This window comes from Bombus terrestris, chromosome 2 (assembly GCF_910591885.1).
Source record: "Bombus terrestris chromosome 2, iyBomTerr1.2, whole genome shotgun sequence".
NCBI lineage: Eukaryota > Metazoa > Arthropoda > Insecta > Hymenoptera > Apidae > Bombus > Bombus terrestris.
The window spans coordinates 14,555,890-14,565,392 of record NC_063270.1 but is presented as its reverse complement, the minus strand read 5'-3'; positions in this window follow the sequence as shown (position 1 = coordinate 14,565,392).

Sequence of the window (9,503 nt, the reverse complement as noted above, 5' to 3'; positions counted from 1 at the left end):
AAACCCCCTCTGTCGTACAACGTGTCTCCATCCCTCTCTCGATTTTCCCTGTCTTTTTCCCTCGGCCACCCTCGTACGTCCATCGAAAGCTTTCTCCCCGCGGAGCCCACGGGGCACACCGCTCGGTTATTTTCAAGCCATTTGCTTTGTAAACGCACGCAATCTCGACCAGCCACCCTCTCCCTAGACTTCTTCTCCGCCAAAATCTCACCCTCCTCGCGCCGTATTACCTCTCGCGAAAAAAAACTTTGAATACTTTTTGAGCGACCGGTGATCGCTGATTCCGGAATAAAAGAAGGAAAAAAGATGGGATGCGAGATGTAACGCGAACAGGTGGCAAAACTTTCGGAAAATCGCTCTCTTTTCTACGCGTCCATTGTTCTTCGTGCGACAACCCGATGATAGAACGTCGAGTAGTTTAGGACCGAGTTCCGAGGTCAGCCCCGACGATTATCGAAACTTCCAAGTAGTTTCTGTTCTGGTTGCCCGACGATCGACCTTCGCCAACTCCGTTCTCGGGAATTATTTATTCCAGGCACTGTTCGTACGCGGCTGTGTTTACATATCGTTCCCTTTAATAATGTATTCGCGCGTTCTTACTAAACCGTGGAGGAGAGACGCGCGTAGGGTTGTTCCGGGTTTTTATCGTACGGACACATTCATAAAATATCTCCGTTCATATTTCTTCTTAAGTCCTCGGAGTGGCAGGCTCCGTTTCGATTCGGGGCGCCCGTACGGGCCACCAGTCGATCGCCTACACGGGGGTCGAATTCACAGACGAAAGGGTCGAAACGTGTAAACGGGGTGAGGCTGCTGCAAAGCGAGCTCTAACGCCGCTTGGGGTGAACAGACCTCGAAAATAACCGGCTTGCACACCTCCGATACCTAGCTACAAGTGGTGGTGGCCCTGACGAAAGCCCCACTTGACTTCTCGCGAACCACCGTGAACCTCGGTAACACCCGTTAGAAGTTCCTAGCGTTGCAATCAGCACCGCCCTCGCCTCTTCCACCCCATGGACACGAGGATCCTCCGGCACCTGGCGCATGACAGAGTACACTCCAGTGAAATCACACTTCGCTCGGAAACCCGATTCCCCCCTCCTCGTTCCTTCCCTAGCTGATGATGTTACGGCACGTTTGACCTCGTGTTTTTATTAACAACAGGTACTATTACGGTCCATCGGCGATGACGACGCGATTCCTCGAGCGGCGAGACGCCCTTAGGGCTGTCGATAGGTAGACGAAAATCACCGACGATCTCGGTCCTCGGAATAGCGATTTCGTCTGGACAATGTAAATAATTTTCTCTCGAACCAACCAACTGACGAATTTACCGTTCTGTTCGCCGCTTTATTTTTTCCCATTTGCTTCTTTTTGCAGTATGTGTGTGTGTGTGTGTGTGTGTGTGTGTCCGTGTGCGTGTTTTTTTGTCCCTTTTCCCAGCCTCTTTTTTTTTTTTAAATTTGTTTGCTCTCGTTTAATATTCCTTTTCGTTTTTAATTTCGCGCGCACAATGGATATTTCAAACCGTTCGTTTAACTTTGATGTCAAATAATTTGATTTCGCGTCGAGCAATTTCAATGTCGAGCGCCCATTTATTTGCACGTTTCTAGGTAAATATTATACGCGCGTTGATGTTTGAGTTTGCCGGTGGAATCATTGCTTGCCGGGCTACACGCAGATATTTCGATCAACCTTCCGTGTGCCAGCCTGCAATTAACGAACTTTTCATACGACCGGGCGATATTGTCTTAGATTGCCGGCTGAAATGCATTTTCCTTTCGCTCCGGCTCGTTCTCCTGTTTTCTCTTTCGCCTCGTGTTCCGTCGATTCGTAATTCCAGGATGCCGCGCCACGGGCTGATTCTCCGACCAGGATAATTACGTTTCCCGTTGTCCTAATTGTGTTAGCAGGTCTTATAGGGGGATTAACATAGTTTGCCAGAGTTTGGTATACAGTTTTACGGTTGCTACTGGAAAAATATTCCATCAGCGGGGGACCAGCGGATGTTGGAATTTGCGAGGAAATGAAAATCCCATTCGAATATCATCTTCCTTGTTGAAACTATTGTCCAACTTTTCATCTAATTCAGTGCCATGGGGATATGCATTTTCCGTCAAATCGACGCGTTACCGGTCGCGATTCGTTATCAATCTTTCCGAACGTTAGATCCAAAAATTTATTCCGTTCCAAATTATCGAATGTCTGTATCAATCGAATATCATCGTTCTTTGTATGCCTGTCTTAATCGTTTCGTTCGAACGATCATAAATGCCAATAATACTGGGATATCCGCCGTGTTCTTTTATCACTCGTTCTCCGAAACGTTTACCGAGCCGTAACTCGCTTTAGATCTTCGTCGTTCACATCCCACTGTCGTTATTTGAGATTTTCAAAAGTCATGCCGATCATCTCCATCGATTGAAATGCAGAGAAAAATAACAATTGCGAATATAATTCTCTAAAATTTACCTTGGAATCTGCGATTACTTATGCCGTCGCTTAATGGCAAATACATTCACGAAAAACAGTCCTTTGATTTTTTAAAGACGAAGAACGCTAATTACGTACCATGAAACGAGAATTTTATGAAGAATAGATAGAGTGGATCGGTTTAACTTTCGAGATGCTTCGTCTATTTTCAATGATCTTGTTCCCGTGAATGAATGAATAAAGAACAAATGGTTAAAAAATTCTCCGAGTATCGAAGAAGCAAATATGTACTGCATCCTTTATAAAGCAATTTTTATGACCGCAACTCGTTGTGTTGCCATAATGGCCAATACATTACGAACCCATCGCACGAACGTAACCCACCGACTCCGCGACAATTACCCCGCGCGACACGATCACTCGTTATTGCTATAATTTTTCTCTTTAGCGGCTCCCCTACGAACGGCTGGTATTCACGGGGCACAAAACGAATCGGGGCAAGCAAGGAAGACACCGCGGTCATACAGGCACTTACGGTGCGTGCACGGGGGTGGAAAAGCGTCGCGCAGATATGCAGAGGCGTCGGTAGAGATACGCCCCCCATCTGTCCGCCCTTCTTGATCCCGTTGCTACATCCCTTCACCGAATACGACACTTCCCTCCCATTCGATAGGCGATGGCACGCGTTCAAACGGGGTGAACGGGTCACCGTAGGGGGTGTGATCGGCGAGGGTGATTTCTTTGAACATTCTAACCCGTTTAACGCGTAATATGCAGCAGCTCCGTGCATTCGGTACGCGTCGTTTCGCGATGAAAGAAATACGATGGAACAGGTGTCCGCGGAGGTTTCGGCAAAGGACGAAGGTCGCATCGTCGCTTCACGCCGTGTTATGGTAGCGTTACGTCGCCACAAGGGGTGGATCGTGGCGTACGCGTGAGATTCGCTACGGCGCCGAGGCGTAATCTCATTTCTGCGTGGTAATTAATGGAAGGAGGCTGACTGACGACGGTGGAACGAAACCGACGCAGATTCTGCCGTGGTTGGAAACCGTCGCTGGAGAACGTTAAACCTCCGGTACGTATCTAGCGAACCAATTTACCTTTCGATGCTTCTTGCCGTCGTATCGCGTGCAAAGATCAAACGATAAGAAGCCTCCATGTTATCGGTGGTTGCTCGTTGTCTCTCCTCCGAAAGACACGGTAAAATGGTTATTGATACGTTTCTTTCAAACGGGATTTCAACGCGAGAGACTTTCTTAACGGGCCTCGTGCGTCTACTAACCGTTGCGGGATAAAATTTCGCATCTACACGAGCGAAAGAAGGAGCGTAGGACGAAGAAGAGCGAGCATCGAAAGGGGTACGCGAAGGGAAGGAAAACAAAAGGACGAAACGAAGAAAGGGACGGAGTCTCTGAAGGGAGTATGTTATGCGATATCCCGCGTTGCAGTCGGAAAGGTGGGGTCGCGAAAGGTGTACGAAGTAAGATGAAGAAAAAGTTGGCAAGTAAGGGTGCGGGGGGTGGGGCTGGGAAACGGGGGTCCCGGATGACCCCATGGCCCGGCACGTATGAGGCCCCCAGACTGCTGGGCCCGACTCCTGACTCCCAGCTTCTACCAGAAGGCTAACCCTGAAGAAGCGAAGTCTCGGGGTCCCTCTTTCTTCTCGTTTCTCCTTCGTCCACCTCAACCCACTTGCCTTCTCACAGCCTATACTTATCCTCCTACTAATACCACCACCACCATCACCACCACCACCACCACCACCGCCAGGTTTACCTCCCCTCCGCTCCCCTTTCTTCGTCTTCAGGTTACCTTATACTTATTGCCTGTGGTGGGCTCCGGGGCCTGCCCCTACAGGGTGTGTTATTATTATCTGACATTATCTATAATTCCGAAGCGGGCAGGAAGCCCACTTAGGGATTGTGATAGCCCCCGTGATTAAACCACCCTCCCCCGACCTTTACCCCCACCTCTTTCTATCCGAGTGTACACCTACACGGCTAACCGACGGTGGACGCGGTTAGAAGCCGGTACAGGGCCTTTCAATGCGATCGCCGATCATTTTTCGCCACGTGAGAAACATTGTCGTCTCGTACGTTGCTGAGGCGCTGCTCGAGAATAGAAGCGGGAATGGACAACAACGTCGACGAAGAAGATAGAAAAATAGACATTTGGTGAAATTCAGTGGCAGTGAGTTTCGGCGAAATGCTCGAAGCTGTATCAACGATCGCGATTATGATTCAAAGATACCTGTGGAAACGCGTAGCCAGCTTAAGTGAAAAAGATACGAGGCAAACGCGAAGATATCTGTACTCTGGAAGATCGATGCACTCTCGAAGAATAATAGCGAATTTCAGGACACACCTCCGTAATATTTCTCCTTGATCGAGCTCGATTTGTCAGGGATAACCTGTCGGAAGTGTCACCGTTTCAGAATAAAGATAAAAAATCAGGTGGGTGTCCAGGCAAGGCTGGTATCTGATCATCGCTGAAGAGGCCTGTATAGGAAAGCTACGCCTCTAATCGTACACCCCCGTCGGGCCCGAGTCGGAGGGGAAAGGAGGGACAAGTCCAACAGTAGGCACCCAGGGACCGGCCCCAGGACGCTACTTCGGTAATCGCTGGCCGATTATAAACCGAAAAAGCCGGAAACCACTTACGTCCGAAACCGTGTGGCGTTTATATGGCAGTTATGTCGGTGAAACCACACCTTGCCAACATCGGACGGATTGTCTTGTTCATGGAACGCCAACGAAGAAAGAATAAATGTCAATACCTCTTCTCCGAGACGAATAAAATACGTTCAAACGTTATCAACTGAATAATTCTACGCGTGTCTTTCAGAAGTGTTAAATATGGCGCTAATCATTCTATATCGTTTCGTTTCCTTAAAAATTTTAGTTCCATTTAATTTAAACGCGAGATAAAACGAGTAAAGAGTGTCCGCTCTTTTTCAACGTTCAACGCGATAGTATTTCCCATACGAATTTTCTGGACGTACTTCCTGGATAGAGAGCGTATCCTCTATCTTTTCGCCGTCTGTCCTTGACTCATAAGAGGTGCTAATTTAGCAGACGATGTCTGATCCGTAAAGATCATCATCGGAGGGGTCTATATAGAGGAAAGAGCAACGGGTAATAATCGAACATCCCCTCGGGCCGAAAGGCTCAACAGTAGGCGGCCAGGTCCAGCCCCAGAACGCTACCTCGGGTAATCGTCCGCCGATTATAAATCGAAAAAAGCCGGAAACCACTTAGGTGGAGCGGCGTGGCGGCCGTTTATACGGGCAGGTTACGTCCCTGGAACCACACCTTGTCGCCACCACGGAGGACAAGTTCTTGCGCCCGCTAGAAATTTGACTTGGTGTCGAAGGAGTGGGTGTCGATGCATATCTCGTGCCCTGGACCCCCGCAGCGTAGAGGGCCCCTGAATGTCTCGTTGAGGACCACTTATGGTGATCCTCCGGGGCCCGAGGTGGTGCTACCGTGCACGTGTATATCGGCCAGGAATCTACGCCGGGATATAATCGATCGTCCCGATACATAAACAGGTCTCGGCGCGTCTATGGATTGACACAGTTCTCGCGACGCGATGGATCAATGTTTTGCGAGGGATCGCTTTTTCGATATATTCGCTCTGTGTACTCTCCTTCCGAGAAGACATATGTTTTCCGGCGATGCTCTGCCATTGTGCCGTGTTTGACAAATTACGTGAAATTTATCTTTAACGTTTGCTACGTTGATAGCGTATGAAACGAAGAGGGTACGCGAGCACCGGTATTACGAACGCAACCCACGTCTGACCAAAGTACTTTTCAAAGAACGAACGGACAAGAGGCCAACGACGAGAAGAAGAAAGGGTGGCACGAGCACGAAATCGAAATCATCGAGGTAACGTCGAAAACACGCGAGCCTCGCGGGTATCCATGTGGAAACATCATCGGCAGCTGGGATCGCGGGGTGGCCCTTTCAGGGTGTATTTTTGGCGAAGTTAGAAGGGGGATGGAAGGGAGTAACGGCAGTCAGTCGTTCCAGGCGACCGTGTAGGCGCCCCTAAGCCGCCCCAAAGCGCGACCACCAAAACCCTGCGGAGCTTATTTCACGAACGACCGGCCACCCTACTCGACTCTGTGTCTCTGCACACACTTTCTCCGGCTCTTCCCTGCCCTCCCTCCCTCCCTTCTACCTTCCTGCAACCACCCCCAGCAACCCCTCTTAAGCATGCGAGAAAAAGAGACGGAGAAAGTGGCTTATCTGGAAGCCGCCAGGACCGGAGACTCGGTACAGAAGCGAAACTCGATCATCCTATACTGGGTGTGCTGTATCCTGTCGAAGCTAACGATACCGCGGCCATTGCCCGAGATCGAATCGAGCGAGATCTTTTTCTCCCATAGGTTCGCCAACGCTACGATTCCACGATATTCTATATCGTATTCGCGCTGTTCTAAGCTCGTGACGAGTTACTATCGGCGCACGACAGTTTTCACAGCGACTACCTTCTCTGAAAACGAGGCGCGTACAATAGCGTTTACCACGACAATAACCTTCCGTCCCTTCCAAGTCATTGTTTCAACGTTCTTCTCTGACGGCTTTTCATATTTCCTACGCGACTAAAAAATCGCTCATCCAAATCCATCGCTGTTTTCCTCTCTATTTCTTCGTGTTTTTCCTTTCACTTCTTCCATTACGTTCTTTTTTTTTTCTTTTTATTTCGACGTAGCACGAAAGCACACAGTCAATTCGACGACTTCGACACCCAGTATAGGACAGGGGTGTAGCACGGAACGGGGGAACGTTATCTGTCGGGACCCAGGCTGACGGGGTTCGCCCTTCGGGAATAACGCGGAGATAAGCACCCCCGTAGCCCACTCGCCCACCCCCGTCGTCCGCCTAGCAGAGATGCAAAGAGATCTTGATACGGGCTACATCGAGGCCCTCTTGCTCTTCGTCTCTCTTTTCCTCTCTTGCCACGGCACCCCCGTAGATACGGCCGCCCCTGGCCTACGGGAACTCCCCGGTAACTTATGAGTCAGATTTATCTCACCGACTGGTGACTGATCGTCCCCACGAATTTCCAAACTTGGAGCTTCGACTGGCCCCGTCGCCGACCGAGGCACGATCAGGCTGAAAGAGAATTTTGTGCCAGACGCCTACCATCGCGCGGATGTCCTCGTTCCACGCTGGTTGCTTCTTCTCGAAACAAACGCTGCTGCGTTTCCGCGAACGCGATTACTCTTTCTGCTACGAGCGTACCACTGCACTGGCTGGAACTAATGGCACAGAACGAAGAAATGGGTTCAGCGGTGCGTCGAGCCGCTGCCTGCTTACTTGGTCACATTGAATCACGTGTCGACGACGTTTCCATCGTTTGGACGCTTTTTTACGGTTAAAGATACGACCGGTAAATGGAAGTTGCTGGAGAATGTGGAACACGTCGTTTCGGAGAGGTGCATAATCGAATAGGTGCATGGAAATATCGTTAATCTTTTGCGATATCGATGGTACAAATAAGAAATTAAGTTAGAGGAGACGCGCGTTCGTGGTCGACGTCAGGGTCGAGGTAATTTCTCGTTGAGATGCGATGCCGGTCTCGAAGTTAGCGATGCAGAGCAACGAAACGGACGCTGCGTAGAACAGATACTAAGAGTCTCTATCGATTCCCCGATACGGGCAGATACTTTCATAGTGACGTTCATAGGATACGCGCGCAGAAAACGGTGCTACGTAGTCGCCAGATATCACGTAATAGAAAATAAATACAGGATACGCTTATACTTTACAATCGGACTATGTATGCAAATATAAGGAGACTTAGGATGACGTAACACCTTCAAAATCTTATTCCCTTCATACTTGGAAAACGGAAAGTGACGTCTAAACACGGCGCAATTGAATCTATACACTTTATAGTCGAGGATAATTGAACGTACGCGATACAGAAATCTTGCGAATTTTATTGCTTCAAGGAACAGAAATCGCACGAAAGAGAACCGCGATCTTTGTTGCTCGATAGGTTGCGACCAAGCAAACGTACGATGTATTTCGACTGTACCTTACGGTGAAACGACAGGATTCGCGTGGCACAGAAATCTTCAGAATTCCATCATCCCTATTCCGGCTCCTAACAAACCACAGAAGCTAAATAAAAGAAAAAGTTAAAAAGAGCAGGTAAACAAAAGCAAATGGGACGAATTTTTGAGGAGGCTCTCGTTTGGATTTCAACGAGTGGCGGATCGTGTTCGGTGTGGATCCCTTTTGTTTTCGTAACACCCGGTGCGTATCGGTGGTCGGTCACCGGCAAACGAGCGTAAAACTCGTGCGGGACAATAGAGCATGGTGTGTGCCGTATTTTGGCGGCACCGCCTCGTCCCGTAGCCGCGTGTAAGTGTACATCATTTGTGCGCAACAGTGGTTTCGATCGTGCATTATAGGGCGTAGAAGGCACGCCGGGCTACGTCAGCCCCGTTGCACGCATGAATCAGGTTAATCAAGTGGAACTGTCTGCCGGTTATTGCAAAGGGCGCGGAAGACAGACTGGCTGCGTGAGCGACGGACGGCACCTACGCGATAGCGTGCAGGTGCCACGATTTCTTCTGTGTTCTGTTATTTCGTCGGAAACTGGCGATAAGACCGCCCACCATTATGCACGTATATCGTATTGATTGTTTAGCCTATGGTTGTTCGGTAGATCGTTGAACATTTTGCCAACAATTTTATCTTTCAACGTATTCTACGTTTTCACCCTCTCTCGTGTAAGATAAGCGTACGGTCTTCCAACAAATCAGGTCGAAGATCTTGCAAAGTTGGATAATGCCGTCGTTGAGTTAAACGTCCTTCTCGATCGATTAAGTTCTGACTTAGGGTAAGGTTCGTTTTATGGTCAAGAAGAGGAATCCGTCGTAAAATAGTCACCAAGGAGGATCGGCGAGTTCCCAGGATCTCCTGTTTCATCCCTTCGACTCTCTCGACAAGTATAGTTTCAATCTTCGATGGGAGAGAACGTCATCTGCGACGTGATTCGCCTCGACGATTCGCAGCATCTCTTTCTTAGACCCGTCACGGAATGTTTTA